Genomic DNA, 15,014 nt, shown 5'->3' on the forward strand with positions numbered 1-15,014 from the left:
GTAAAAGGTTAGTAAGGTAAAAGCACACAAAGAACTGTTATCATTAAACATTTTCACTCAGAAAATTTATCAAAGTTTGTAATTAGAGGGATTCCTCATTGAAACACATAAGGTGGGCTTAAATGGTTCCACAGTGAGTAATGGTGAAAAAAAGACAATGTTTTCCGTTAAAAATGTAACATATGTTACATAGACATGCATGGAGCTTAAATATATTGTGAAGTGAGCATGATAGTAATTTTCATTCTGCCCACATTAAGAAATTTTAATTTTTTTTCATTCAAACTTAACTTGTGTTGGCTATAGTTTGCATGCGTTTTGTGGCGGTGTTCCATTTAAGCCCATCTTTAAAAAAAAAAGAAAAAAAAAAGGTTAATTTATGAAAATAATCTGCTCTACTGTTTGTAGTTCACATGCTGGGCGCATGGTGGATTAGTGGTTAGCACGTTCGCCTCATACCTCCAGGGTTGGGGGTTTGATTCCCACTCTGTGTGTGTGGAGTTTGCATGTTCTCGTGGGGGTTTCTTCTGGGTTCTCCAGTTTCCTCCCCCAGTCCAAAGACATACATGGTAGGCTCATTGGCATGTCCAAATTGTCAGTAGTGTATGAATGGGTGTGTGAGTGTGTATGTGATTGTGCCCTGCGATGGATTGGCACCATCCATCGGCACCATCCTCGGGCACAAGGCGGGGTGTACCCCATTTGTGCCCGATGCTCCCTGGGATAGGGTCCAGGTTTCCCTGTGACCCTGAAAAGGATAAAGCGGTATAGAGGATGGATGGAGGAGTTCACATGTTTATTCTTTTGCAGTCTGTCTTTCAGTTAGGCTAATGGTTTGACCTTGAGATTAGCTTTGTGCGCAAGCTAATAAAACTAATCTTTCCAATTAAAGGAAAATTATATAAAATGATTAAGTACCATTTGTTCATACACAAAAAACAATATATTTATCTCTTATTTGACATTTTGGTAAAGTATTTACTAAAGAAATGGCTGAAAATTGCAGAAATGTGTTAATTTCTGAAGGGTCCAGAAACACCAAAGTTTTTGGGTGTCTTTGTGTGAGGTCCCCTGAGACAGCATGCACATGTGTGGGGCTAACTCAACATTGCCAAATGTGATTGGTATGCAATAAAAAAAAATGTCAGGGAAGTAACAAATCACTATATTGGTTAAAATAATGATCAGTATAAAATATGATTTTCTCTGTTTTTAATTTGACTTCAAAGTGGAAAGTGGCCTTAAAGGGTACATGGGTTTAATGGGTACACTTACCCTACTCATTCAATCATTATTTCTGTTAAACAGATTATATTAAACTCCTGATCAGTAATGGTTTCATTAACAATAAGTGCTTTAGATGTAAGACATCTAATATTTATCAGTACTAGCTTCAGGTCAAAGGTGCTGACTGTGCATTCAGTATGATCAAATTTTATGTTAATTAAGTTACTAAAACAAACTTTCTGAAATTTTTTTTACATTAAATTTTTTTTACATTAAATTTTTTTTATATTAATTTTTTTTTACATTTTTGTTTAGCGCAGGGAACAGACACAGTCTCGATACTGTGGAACATAGGTTGGTTTAGCCTGCTTGTCTGCTCCCTGGCCTTGGCTCTGGATTGTCACTGATTAACTAGGCTGAGCCTATGAGACTGTGTGCTATGTTGCAAGAAATGAGAGCAGCACCTTCCCGAGTGGGATAGATACCATCCCACCCTAACAGGCCAGCCTTGTCCTCAAAACTGCTCCAATTATATATAAAGCCTACAATGATTTTGGAGCACCACCTGGACATCCAGCAGTTCAGCGACCATAACCTGCTGTAAGCTACATCACCACGCCACATTGGGATGGGACCAGAGCATACTACTGCATTGGTCATCGCATTCGCTAATTTACACACCTCTACAATGTTACACTTAGTAACATCTGACTGATGAAGGCGTATATCATTAGCTCCTACATGAATAACTATCTTTGAAAACCTGTGCTTGCCTTAGATCCTAAGATTACCTGCTATGTCCGGTGCCCTGGCTCCTGGTATACACCTAACTAAAGTTGCTGGAGCCCCTAAAGGCCTAGCTAATTTCACCTGCTTTAAGATAGAGTCTCCTATAACCAGAGCTCTTTGGAGTTCTCTGAGGAGATGATGTTTTAGGTCATATTTATGCAGATATATAGAAAATTCTAAAGGGTTCACAAACTTTCAAGCACCACTGTATAACATGGCACCTTTGGTGGTGTACCACCCAATTTTTAGGTGAGCATAGGAACAGATAGTCTTAAAGTAAATGAAAGTAAATAACACTTTATATTTGGTTGCATATCCATTGCTTGCAATAACTGCATCAAGCCAGTGAGCCACTGACGTCACCAAACTGTTACATTTTTCTTTTGTGTTGCTTTACCAGGCTTGTACTACAGTTTCTTTCAGTTGTTGTTTGTTTGGGGAGGTTTCCCATTTTCATTCTTTATTCAACCAGGTTTAAAGAATTAGTCTCCTCTTCAGGAGGTGAAATGTATGCGCAACTGGGTGATCTGGGTGGTCTGGTGATTGACTTGGTCAGTCTAAAACCAGCCACTGTTCCCCCTGATAAAGTCCTTTGTTGTGTTGGCAGTGTGTTTGGGATCATTGTCTTGCTGCATGATCAAGTTCCTCCCAATTAGATTAGATACATTTCTCTTTAAATTTGGCAGACAGATTGTTTCTTTACACTTCTGAATTCATTCTGCTGCTACAATCATGAGTTAAATCATCAATAAAGATTAGTGTGCCTGGTCCAGAAGCAGCCATGCAAGCCTGAGTCATGACACTACCTCCACCATTATTGATTGATAAGCTTCTATGTTTTGGATAATGAGCAGATCCATTCTTTCACTACACTTTGGCCTTTCCATCACTTTGGTAGAGGTTAATCTTGGTTCCACAACTTTTGTGGCTCATCTTTGTATTTCTTTGCGAATTCCAATCCGGCTTTCCGATTCTTACTGCTGATGAGTGGTTTGCATCTTGTGGTATGACATCTATATTTCTGTACTTAAGGTCTTTTTTGAATGGTGGATTGTGATACCTTCACCCTGCCCTGTAGAGATTGTTGGTGATGTCACTGACTGTTGTTTTGAGGTTTTTCTTCACAGTTCTCACAATGTTTGTCATCAACTGCTGTTGTTTCCTTGGCCAACCTGTTCCTCTGGAACTGTTGGCTGGTTGTTAGTACATCAGTGTTTTCTTTCTTTTTCAGGACATTCCAAATTGTTGTTTTGACTATGTCCAATGCTTGTGCAATGGCTCTGATAGATTTTTGCTCTTTTCTCAGCTTCAACATGTCTTGGTTTTCTCCGATAGACAGCTCTCTGGTCTTCATGTTAGTTTATCATTTTTAACAACAAATGCAGTCTTCACAGGTGAAACCCAGGGGCCAAACCAAGAATAGTCATTCACAGCTATTAACTCTTTAAACTCGATGGACGCACCCTGCGTCCAAATCACATGACGTAATTCCGCATTAACTCCTTAAAGACAGAAAGATAGAAACAGACAGAAAACTATGTGAAAGTACAGAAGACAAGCTTTCTTATGATACCTTATGATATGAAAAGTAAGCAGGGATATTTTGTTTATAATATTATACAAAATTATTTACTTCTTGTAAACTCTTTACTGTAAGAATTAGCAATGCATGAAAGCATAACGTCTGCAAGTTTTGACATGAAAATGGAAAGCAGAAAAAAGAAAAAAAAATATTTGGAAAAAATAGTGTTGATTTACCACCTTGCCTTCCAGCAGGAGGTTTTTATCTACTCAGGAAGTTTTAGCTGCCTTTTTTGTAAACAAGGATGATGGAAACACTTGATTTTTGATGAAAACAATCTGATTTGAGGAGCGCGTTAGCAGATGAAGAAAATCATCCTAAAGGTGGAGTCGAGTTACTGATATTTACCCTTGGTAAATATGAGCAAAGAAGACTGTGAAAAATTATCTTTATTGTTTAACCTTTTGATCTTTTGTTAAAAAAATTCACAAAAATACTCTGCTCTCATGGATATTAAACAATTACAAACATAATGCAGGTTTATCTAAAAAAAATCTTTGCTAAATATAGGTGTGCAAGAATTATTGGAGCATGTTCGCCTCACACCTCCAGAGTTGGGGGTTCGATTCCCACCGTGGCCCTGTGTGTGTGTGTGGAGTTTGCATGTTCTCCCTGTGCTGCGGGGGTTTCCTCCGGGTACTCTGGTTTCCTCCCCCAGTCCAAAGACATGCATGGTAGGCTGATTGGCATGTCCAAAGTGTCCGTAGTGTATGAATGGGTGTGTGAGTGTGTATGTGAGTGTGCCCTGTGATGGATTGGCACCCTGTCCAGGGTGTAACCCGCCTTGTGCCCGATGTTCCCTGGGATAGGCTCCAGGTTTCCCCGTGACCCTGAAAAGGATTAAGCGGTATAGAAGATGGATGGATGAATGGATGGAAGAATTATTGGCACCCTTTTAGTCAATACTTTTTGCTACATCCCTTTGCCAAGATAACAGCTCTGAGTCTTCTATAATGCCTGATGAGGTTGGAGAATACATGGCAAAGGATTTGAGGTGGACTATTTTCTTCAGTTCTATGGGTTTCAAGTCAGGGGACTGGGATGACCATGGCGCCACCTTGATTTTGTGGTCAATAAACCATTTTTGTGTTGATTTTGATAGTGGAGGACACTATACATACATATATATAAATAAATATTTTTATATGTATAAAAAATACATATATAAATACCTCGCACAATTATATTGACAGATCCAGTAATTTTGAAGAGCAATTACTTTAAAATTCTACAGTAAAATCAATTGATCTTTTCTGTGATTATAGAGTATGTCCTTATGAACTGATCTAAGCCAGTTTGATTGTCTACCAATTTGAAATGTCCATTTTATAATGGATTAAAAAGTGCCTCCTGGTTCAAACATATTGGCAGATCCAATGATTTTAAATTGCAATTACTTGACAATTCTACAGTAAAATTAATTGTTCTTTATTGTAAGCATATAGTAGATCCCTGTGAACTGATTTCAGAGGGTTTGATGATGTAACAATTTTAAATGTCTATTTTATAATGGATTAAAAAGTCCCTCCTGGCACAATTATATTGACAGATCCAGTGAATTTGAAAAGCAATTACTTTAAAATTCTACAGTAAAGTCAACTGATCTTTATTGTGACAATAGGGTAGGTCCCTATGAACTGATCTAAGTCAGTTTGATTGTCTACCAATTTGAAGCATTTATTTTATAGTGGATTAAAAAGTGCCTCCTGGCACAATTCTATTGACAGGTTCATTTCGAATTGAGGTGGCTACGGTATGCGAAAACACAGGAGGCATGGCCACTTTTTTCACAAAATAAGATATCTTCACCAAATTTGGCATGCTTATGTTTGAGGACAATCTATGGTCGCCCAGAAAAGTTGGCGCAGTTTTGCCAAAAAATCTTGAAATTGGCTGTAACTATGGAACCGTTCATCCGATTGACTTCAAAATATGCATACAGTGTCTTTGTCTCAGTTGCCATCACTGTCTATGAGCACATTGACATATGTTGAAAAACATGGCGGCCATCAGCCAATCAAATTTCAGTAGTTAGACAAGGTTACGAGTGGCTGATCAGAACGAAACTTGGTGGACCTATTTGACTCTTGGTCTAAGAGGTTAGTGCAACGTTTTAAAGAAATCGGCCACTAGGTGGCGCTATCATGTTTTTGTCAGTGTTAACGGTTGTGTATAATGCAGTGTTTTGAACAAACATAACTAATATATACCAAATGATAGGCCTTCTCATTTTAAACATATTTGCCTCAAGAACCATTAGTGTCTGTCAAACCATTCAGTAAATATTTCAGGTAATGTTAAAAACCTACTTTTGGGAACTAGTCATAGGTTTTTTTACTCAAGTGAAATAAAACTATTGCAGGACAATACTTTGGATGTGTTAGATCAACAGTTATCCAAATAACTATTAAATAACAATAGTTTACCCTCATAAGGGCACATAAAAAGGTTTGAAGTGGGCATGGCCACTTTTACTTAAATGGCTATAACGCTTGAACAGAATGAGAAACTTGGTAAACTAATGTAGGGTCTCAGTCTGAGGGCACTTGTCAAAAATGGACAAGTTTACCCACTTTGTGACCTTATAATAGTAAAAAAAAAATTAAAATGGCTGTGTAAATGATTGAATATCATTCAATGTTTCAGATATACATGTCACAATCTCCCCTTTAGTCAGAGCTGCAGCCTGCAGTGCGCTTGGAGTGCAGGAGGGCGCGAGCATACACGAGCCAGGTGCGCGAGTGCTCAGTGAGTGCATGCTCTTCAAATGTTGACAACTGTGACATTAGCTGCGTTTACATGGACAACAATAATCCACTCTTAATCCAACTAAGACCATACTCTAATTAAGAAACTACCATGTAAACAGCAATTTTTACTTACCTTAATGTAATTAAGGTCATAATCGAAGTAAGCAATAATCTAATTAAGACAGGTGGAGTACTCCTATTTTAGTCGCATTATGGACGTGTAGTAGTGACATGTAAACACCTTAATCACATTATGAGCGTTGTGTGAGAGTTTTCACCGCATTTTGCGACAGGACACGATCACACACGGCAGTTTTACGTTTTACGGCGAACAAGAGAGTTCGGCTGTGTCCCAAATCGCATACTTTCCTACTATAGGCCTGTAGTGGGGAAAAATACATGTATCTCGGCTACTATATAGACGGAAACTACGCGAATTTGGACACACCCACCGCTTCAAGCAGTTGTCTATTAGCACGTATAGCATGACAAATAATTAACTGCACTTAAAGCGTTCGTAAAAAAAAATAAATAAAAACACCCAAAACTGTGTACTTTACCATAACGAAGACGAACTGTATGTTGATACGTAATGACACGGGCTGTTAATCTAATTATGTTCTAAAACATGTAAAACGGGAACATGACAGGAGTATTCTAAAAGTGACTCATGTAAACACCTTAATCACATTATTATCTTACTCAGATTAAGTAAGATAATAGTGCGTTTGTTTTGTTTCTGTTGTGTCTCCTCCCCGTTTTGTCACTGGTTGTTCGAGGGTGTGTCTAAATTGTTTCCAGCTGTCAGCACTTAACGCTGATTATGTTTGTGATAAATACCTCTCGCTTCCCTGTACACCTCGCGGAGTATTATAGTTAAATAGTAGTTAGTTAATGTTACGTACCTCGATAGATTTACTTAGTTTAACGTTAGATTAGTTCACGTGACCACGCTGTGTTTTCTGCTTACAGTTCCCAGTCATAGGTTCAGGTTTCTTGTTTTATGTTTTGACCCCGTTTTCTGTGACCGCGACTTCGATTCCTGCCTAGCCCTGTATATGCCTGTTTGCCGATCGCCCAACCCACTGCCTGTTTTTGGCTACACATCTGTTTCACGTTTTGGATTTGTCTGCCTGCCTCCTGTAATTAATGACTTTACCTGCACCTGCTTCCATATTCAACTTCATTACGTCTCGGGATGTGACAATACTCATATTCTTTATATCATCCATTAGATCTTATTCTGAACAACTTTGCCTCTAGGATCACTGCTGTCAAATTGTTCATTAAATATTTGAGATTATTTCAGAAATCTAATTTTTGCTCAACTGTAATAATTCACTTGTACTTAAGTGGCTATAATTCTTGAACAGAATGAGATATTTTCACCAAACTTGGGATACTTATGTATGGGTTTAATCTGAGGACAATTCTAAAAAAAAAAAAAAAAAATACTGATTGTGACCAGTTAGTGGCACTACAACAGAACAAAATATGAAATTGGGAGTAAATGTGGAACCATTGGTCCAATAGATTTAAAAAATTAATCTTGCAAGAATTGTCCTTGTCCAAGGTCCAATCAGCATATACGAATGTTCAGCAGCTATTAAACAAGCTTAGTGAAGGCCGATATTTCTTAAAATTAGCTTGGTTTTTCTTTGATTTAGGTGCTTATAGGAATATTAAGTAATATCTTTTAACATCTTTAAGGGACCTAAGCGGCTTGAACCCCGATAATTGTTGCTTGTAGCTATTATTATTATTATCATTATTATTAGGGCCCGAGCACTGTTGGATCTGTTCCTTTCATCATTATTAGGGCCCAAGCACTGATGGTGTGAGGCCCTATTGGATCTGCTCCATTTCTTCTTCTTCTACTTCTTCTTCTTCTTCTCCCAAATGAATCGCATTTTTGAGGGACTGATACCTGAAAATTCTGAAACTTTGCACATGCGTCAGAAGTGGTGAAAATTTACATGTTATAGAGGTTCCAGAATTGAGTGTGACAAAACTGCTCGATAGAGACACCTACAAAATTTCAATGATGTGCGCCTCGCGTTATGTTACACCTACATGTACGAAATTCAGTACATATGTGGAACATGCCAATTCGTACAAAAAAGTCTTTTGTACCAATGCCCTAAACTCAACAGGAAGTCAGCCATTTTGATTTATCTCTTGAATTTTTGTTCAGATTTTGCTATTTCCAGGCCTCGTACTTTAACAAACTCCTCCTAGAGATTTCATCGGATCGACATCATATTTGGTGACATCATCCAGAGCCCTTCAGAGAAAGAGAGTTGCACCAGTGGAAGTTCAAAACGCTTGATCATCACATGACTTAGATAGTTCCAGGAAGCTATTTGCAGGCAATTTGAATCCATAGAATTATAGAGACAGAACTGCTATTATTCGTAACTAGTCAATAAATACATTGATTTAAAATATTTATATAACACACCAACATGCATATGTAGTATGTATATATAGTTACATCAATGTTGTTTTTAAAAGTAATAAAATCCACTAATATTTGAGTATCAGTGTGGTCAATTAGCATTACTTGCCTTGTTAACATACCATGGTTGAAGAACATGTTGCTGTTGTTTTTAATTAATAATTTTTTAAAAAAATTATTTTTATGTTCTTAAACTTGTAAGTTCGTCAAGGGCAATCACTAAAGTCATCTTTATGACTTTCAGATAGGACAAGAGACAGGATCAGTGATTGTCAACTCTGCACAATGGGTTAATGGACTAGCAGCAGGATGATGATAAGTGTGTTGTGTTAGAAAATCCATTGCAAATAAGTGAAATGTAAAATATAATTAAGTGAAATTAAATTAATCGTAATGTTTACAATTCTTATGCAGCCCTGCACTTAAATATACATTAATAAATAATATATTCAACTTAAAACACATGTAAATGGTCAAATGGTCTGCACTTATATAGCACTTTTATCCAAGGCGCTTTACACTGTGTCTCATTCACCCATTCACACACACACTCACACACCAATGGTAGCAGAGCTACCTTGCCATCGGGAGCAACTTGGGGTTCAGTGTCTTGCCCAAGGACACTTCGGTATGTGGAGTCATGTGAGCCGGGAATCAAACCACCAACCCTACGATTAGTGGACAACCCGTTCTACCACCTTAGCCACAGCCACCCGTGTTCACACATGTTCATACACAATCATATATATTCATGGATTTTGACTTTTGCAATGCAGTTATTTACAGCAATGGATTTATAAATACATTTCCAATAAACTGCAAAGCATGTCAAGCTTTGTCTGCACTTTCCTGCATGTTGTCCTAGTGTAGTGTCCACTATGGTATGCTGTGCTGCATGGAGATGCTAAAATCGGTCAGAGAAAGGAGTATGAAATGATGGTGTCCCCACTGACACAGAGAGGAGGAAAAATGGTTTAGCTCAAATCAGCAGAATTTGATCTAAATATTAAAACTGCAAGCAGCGATGAATGGGCCCTCACACCCAGGAGCACACTGGGGCTGCTCTGCCAGGGGAACGCTATTCCATTTTTTTTTAGCACTTGTATGTTGGTAGGAGTGTATCACGATGTAAATTTCCTGTTGGCAGTACGTGGCACTATGACTGTAACTGAATATTGGCATGTGTATATCTTCAGGCCTGGATTCATATAAAACGTGAAGTTTGGTGCAGATTGAACATTGTATGTCTGAGTTAGTGTAAAACATGCCAGTCCATGTTGGCAGCAGGTGTCGTTATGATTATAACTGAATATTGGCATGTAGGTAGCCTCAGGACAGGTTTTGTACAAAATATTTGAAGTTTGGTGCAGATTGAACATTGTATGTTTGAGTTATAACAACTTCCTGTCTTGTTGCATTAATATTGTACTTTAGCACTTAGCTATGTGTTGCTAGAATGTTGTAACATGTTTCTAGCATGTTGCTAGCATATTTACCACTTGCTAGGAGTGTTATATTGTTAGGAGTGCATCACAATGTAAAACATTACACTTCCTGTTGCCAGTAAGTGGCACTATGACTACAAGTGATTATTGGCATGTAGATGTCTTCAGGCCGGGACTTTTATCAAACATGTGAAGTTTGGAGCAGATTGGACATTGTATGCTTGAGTTATAAAAACATCCTGTTTAATAGCAGTAATAGCACGCTTTAGCACTTAGCTAAGTGTTGCTAGCATGTTCTAACATATTTCTAGCATGTTGCTAGCATGTTTAGAATTTGCTGGCATATTTTTATATGATGCTAGGAATACATTAGTGTTTAATATGTCACTTCCTGTTGCCAGCAGGTGGCGGTATAATGATGAATGAATATTGGTATGTAGATGTCTTCAGGGCAGGATTCGTATCAAATATGTGAAGTTTGGTGAAGATTGAACATAATGTCTGAGTTAGTGTAAAACATGCCAGTTCATGTTGGCAGCAGGTGGCGTTATGACTATAATTGAATATTGGCATGTATGTAGCCTCAGGCCAGATTTTGTACAAAACATGTCACGTTAGGTGCAGATTGAACATAGTGTCTGACTTAGTGTAAATCATGTCACTTCCTGTTGGCAGTAGGTGGCGCTTTGACTATAACTGAACATTGGCTAGTAGATGTCTTCAGGCCAGGACTTTTATCAAACATGTGAAGTTTGGAGCAGATTGGATATTCTATGTTTGAGTTATAACAACTTCCTTTTTCACGGCGAAACATCGAAATTTGTGAGACCGCCACGCCCACGTCGTGCAGCGAAATCTCAAAACCTTCGCAGTTTAGCATCGTCAATGCCTTTAGATGAGACTGACCAAATATGATGCCAATCTGCTGAAATCTCTAGGAGGAGTTCGTTAAAATACGAGGTCTGGAAATGGAAAAAAAAAATGGAGCACAAATTTAAGAGAAAAATAAAAATGGCTGACTGAGTTTAGGGCATGGGTTCAAGAGAGGTTTTTGTACGTATTGGCATCTTACACATGTTTACCAAATTTCGTACATGTAGGTGAAATGTAGCGTGAGGCGCACATCAGTAAACTTTTGTAGGTGGCGCTATCGAGCCATTTTGCCACACCTAAGTTAAATGACCATATAAATGTATAATTTTGCCATACTTTAATAAGTGTGCCAAATATTCTGAGTTTTTGAGCATTCCAAAGGTGTCAAATGTGCATTTAAAATGTAGGGGGCGCTATGGAGCCGATGAGGCACAACTATGATAAAATGCAGCATCCCATCAATTAATGTCGTAAGATAAATGCATATGTAAAGTTCCATGGATTTTTAACCATCTGAAGTCTCTCAAAACACCGTGGGAACCTTTGAAAATCCAACATTTTATCCAACATGGCCGACTTCCTGTTGGGCGGAGTCAGATACAACCATGTGAACTTTGTCACACTTGATGAGAGCAATGACTATGGTAAATCTCGTGCACATCGGAGCAACTTCATCCCGACCATTGCCTGCATTCAGGGGCGCTATGGAACTCCTCGACCATGCCCATGCCCATGCCCTACATAAATATTAAATTTTTACCGGTTCTGATGGGTCTGCCAAGTTTCATGAGTTTTCGTGTATGTGTAGGCCCTTAAAATCACACGAATGCATGAAAAAAATAAAATATAAAAATAATTAAAGCTGCAAGCAGTGATGAAAGGGCCCTCGCACCCGGGTGCACGTTGGGGCTACCCTGCCAGGGGAATGCCATTTCAATTTTTTTAGCACTTTTTAGCACTTACATGTTGTTTGGAGTGTATCACGATGTCAAATGTATCATTTTCTCTTGCCAGAAGGTGGCGCTATGACTATTACTGAATCTTGGCATGTAGATGTCTTCCAGTCAGGACCTTTATCAAACAAGTGAAGTTTCAGCAGATTGGACATTCTGTGTTTGAGTTATAACAACTTCCTTTTTCGTGGCAAAACATCAACATTTGTGAGAGCGCCACTGCACACCATAGAGTGAAACCTCAAAAGCTTCGCAATTTAGCATCGGCAATGCCTTTAGATGAGACTGACCAAATATGATGTTGATCTGATGAAAGCTGTAGGAGGAGTACGTTAAAGTACGAGGCCTGGAAATGGCAAAAAATTGAGCAAAAATTTCAGAAAAAATCAAAATGGCTGACTTCCTGTTGATTTTAGCATATGGATTCAAGAGACCTTTTCGTACGTATTGGCATCTTACACAGGTTTACCAAATTTCATACATGTAGGTGAAATGTAGCGCTTTGTCACACTTGATGAGAGCAATGACTATGGTAAATCTCGTGCACATCGGAGCAACTTCATCCTGACCATTGCTTACATTCAGGGGCACTATGGAGCCCCTCGACCACGCCCATGCCCATGCCCTACGGAACTATTAAATTTTCACCGGTTCTGACGCATTTGCCAAGTTTTGTGATTTTTCGGGTAAGTTTAGGCCCTTAAAATCACACAAATGCATGAAAATAATAATAATAATAATAATAATAATAATAATTAAAGCTGCAAGCAGCAATGAAAGGGCCCTCGCACTGGGATGCACGTTGGGTCTGCTCTGCCAGGGGCATTCCGTTACTTTTTTAAGCAATTTTTCGCATTTCTTATTAGGAGTGTATCATGATGTAAAACATGTAATTTCCTGTTGCCAGCAGGTGGCGCTATGACTATAACTGAATATTGGCATGTAGATGTCTTCAGGCCAGAATTAGTATAAAACTTACATGTTGTTAGATATTCAGTCATTTACACACCATTTATAAAGCTATTTTCAAGTTTTCTTTTACTATTATAGTGCCATCAAGTGGCCAAACTACTCCATTTTTGACAAGTGCGCTCAGATTGAGATCCTACATAAGTTTACCAAGGTTGTTGAAAATTTCTCATTCCGTCCAAGAGTTATAACCTTTTGTTATGCTCTTGCGAGGGTAAATCAAAAGTTCAACTTTTTTTGATAACTCTTGATCTAACACATCCAAAGTATTGTCCTGCAATAGTTTTATTTCACTTGTCCAAAAGAACCTATGAATAGTTCGCAAAATTAGGTTTTTAAAATTATCTGACATACACCAATGGTTCTTAGGGAAAAATGTTTAGAATGAGAAGGCCTATCATTTGATATATATTAGTTATGTTTGTTCAAAACACTGCATTATACACAACCATTAACAACAACAAAAATCATGATCGCGCCAACTAGTGGCCGATTTCTTTAAAACTTTGCATAAATCTCTTAGACCAAAAATCAAATAGGCCCACCAAGTTTCGTTCCGATCAGCCATTGGTAACCTTATCTAGTAGCTACTGAAATTTGATTGGCCAATGGCGGCCATGTTTTCCAACATATGTTAATGTGCCCATAGACACTAATGGCAACTGAGACAAAGACACTGTATGCATATTTTGAAGTCAATCAGATCAATGGTTCCATAGTTGCAGACAATTTAAAGTTTTTTTCTGTGTTATAGTGCCACCATGTGGCAAAACTGCACCAACTTTTCTGGGCGACCAAAAATTGTCCTCAAACATAAGCATGCCAAATTTGGTGAAGATATCTTATTTCCTTCAAGAGTTAGCCATTCACGTAAAAGTGGCCACTACTACTTCCTGTGTTTTTGCATACCTACCTCAAGTTGAAAGGTAAAAAAAATTTGTACTAACTTTTGATCATGAGACTCCATAGATTCCTTTGTCACAGATTTGGTCCTGATCGGACAAAAACCTAAGACTAGTTTGCAAAAATAGGTTTTACAAAAAAATCGAAGATGGCGGAAATTTTTTACCAAAAATGAAATGAAATGAAATCAGAAATGAAATCAGAAATATAGGTTTTGTTTGTCTGGTCCCAAGGATTCCATAGACATAATACAGTCCGTGACAAATGGTTCAAAAGTTATGGCCATTTTTTAAAACATGCTCAACATAGCGCCACCATCTGGGTGATTGGACCAAAACGTGATGACGCTGTAGTACTCTGGGGTACTACCTTCCCTCAAAGTTTCAGCTCTCTAGGCCTTACGGTTTGGTCTGCTCGATCATTTTTAGGGCAGAATAATGTTGTTGTTTTTTTAAATAATAATAATAAAAATCCTTACAATTACAGTAGGGTTTCAGCCCTTCGGGCTTGAACCCCTAATTCTAAAAATAAAAAATTATTACAATTACAATATGGTTTCAGCCCTTCGGGCTTGAACCCCTAAAAATCCATACAATTACAATAGGGTTTCAGCTCTTTGGGCTTGAACCCCTAATAAAAATCTTTACAATTACAATAGGGTTTCAGCATTTCAGGCTTGAACCCCTAATAAAAATCCTTACAATTACATTAGGGTTTCAGCTTTTCGGGCTTGAACCCCTAATAAAATCTTTACAATTACAATAGGGTTTCAGCATTTCGGGCTTGAACCCCTAACATCAAAAAGGTCTCTTTCTCTATTCTCAAATGCTAACAGTTTTATGAGGGCTCGTTCCGGGACATCGATTCACTTGTCCTAACACAAAGCTTCAGATATAATGTTAGGTAAAGCTTGTAAATTAAGTAAATTGTTCATTTCACTGTTTATAAAAAAGTTTCATTACTCAATTATTGGAATGATATTGAAGTGTTTTGGTTGGTTGTCATTACAAAAATAAATGTACTAATATTTAAAATCTAATATTTTGTGTCAGGAGTATCTTGTTC

This window comes from Ictalurus furcatus, chromosome 21, assembly GCF_023375685.1.
Source record: "Ictalurus furcatus strain D&B chromosome 21, Billie_1.0, whole genome shotgun sequence".
Classification (NCBI taxonomy): domain Eukaryota; kingdom Metazoa; phylum Chordata; class Actinopteri; order Siluriformes; family Ictaluridae; genus Ictalurus; species Ictalurus furcatus.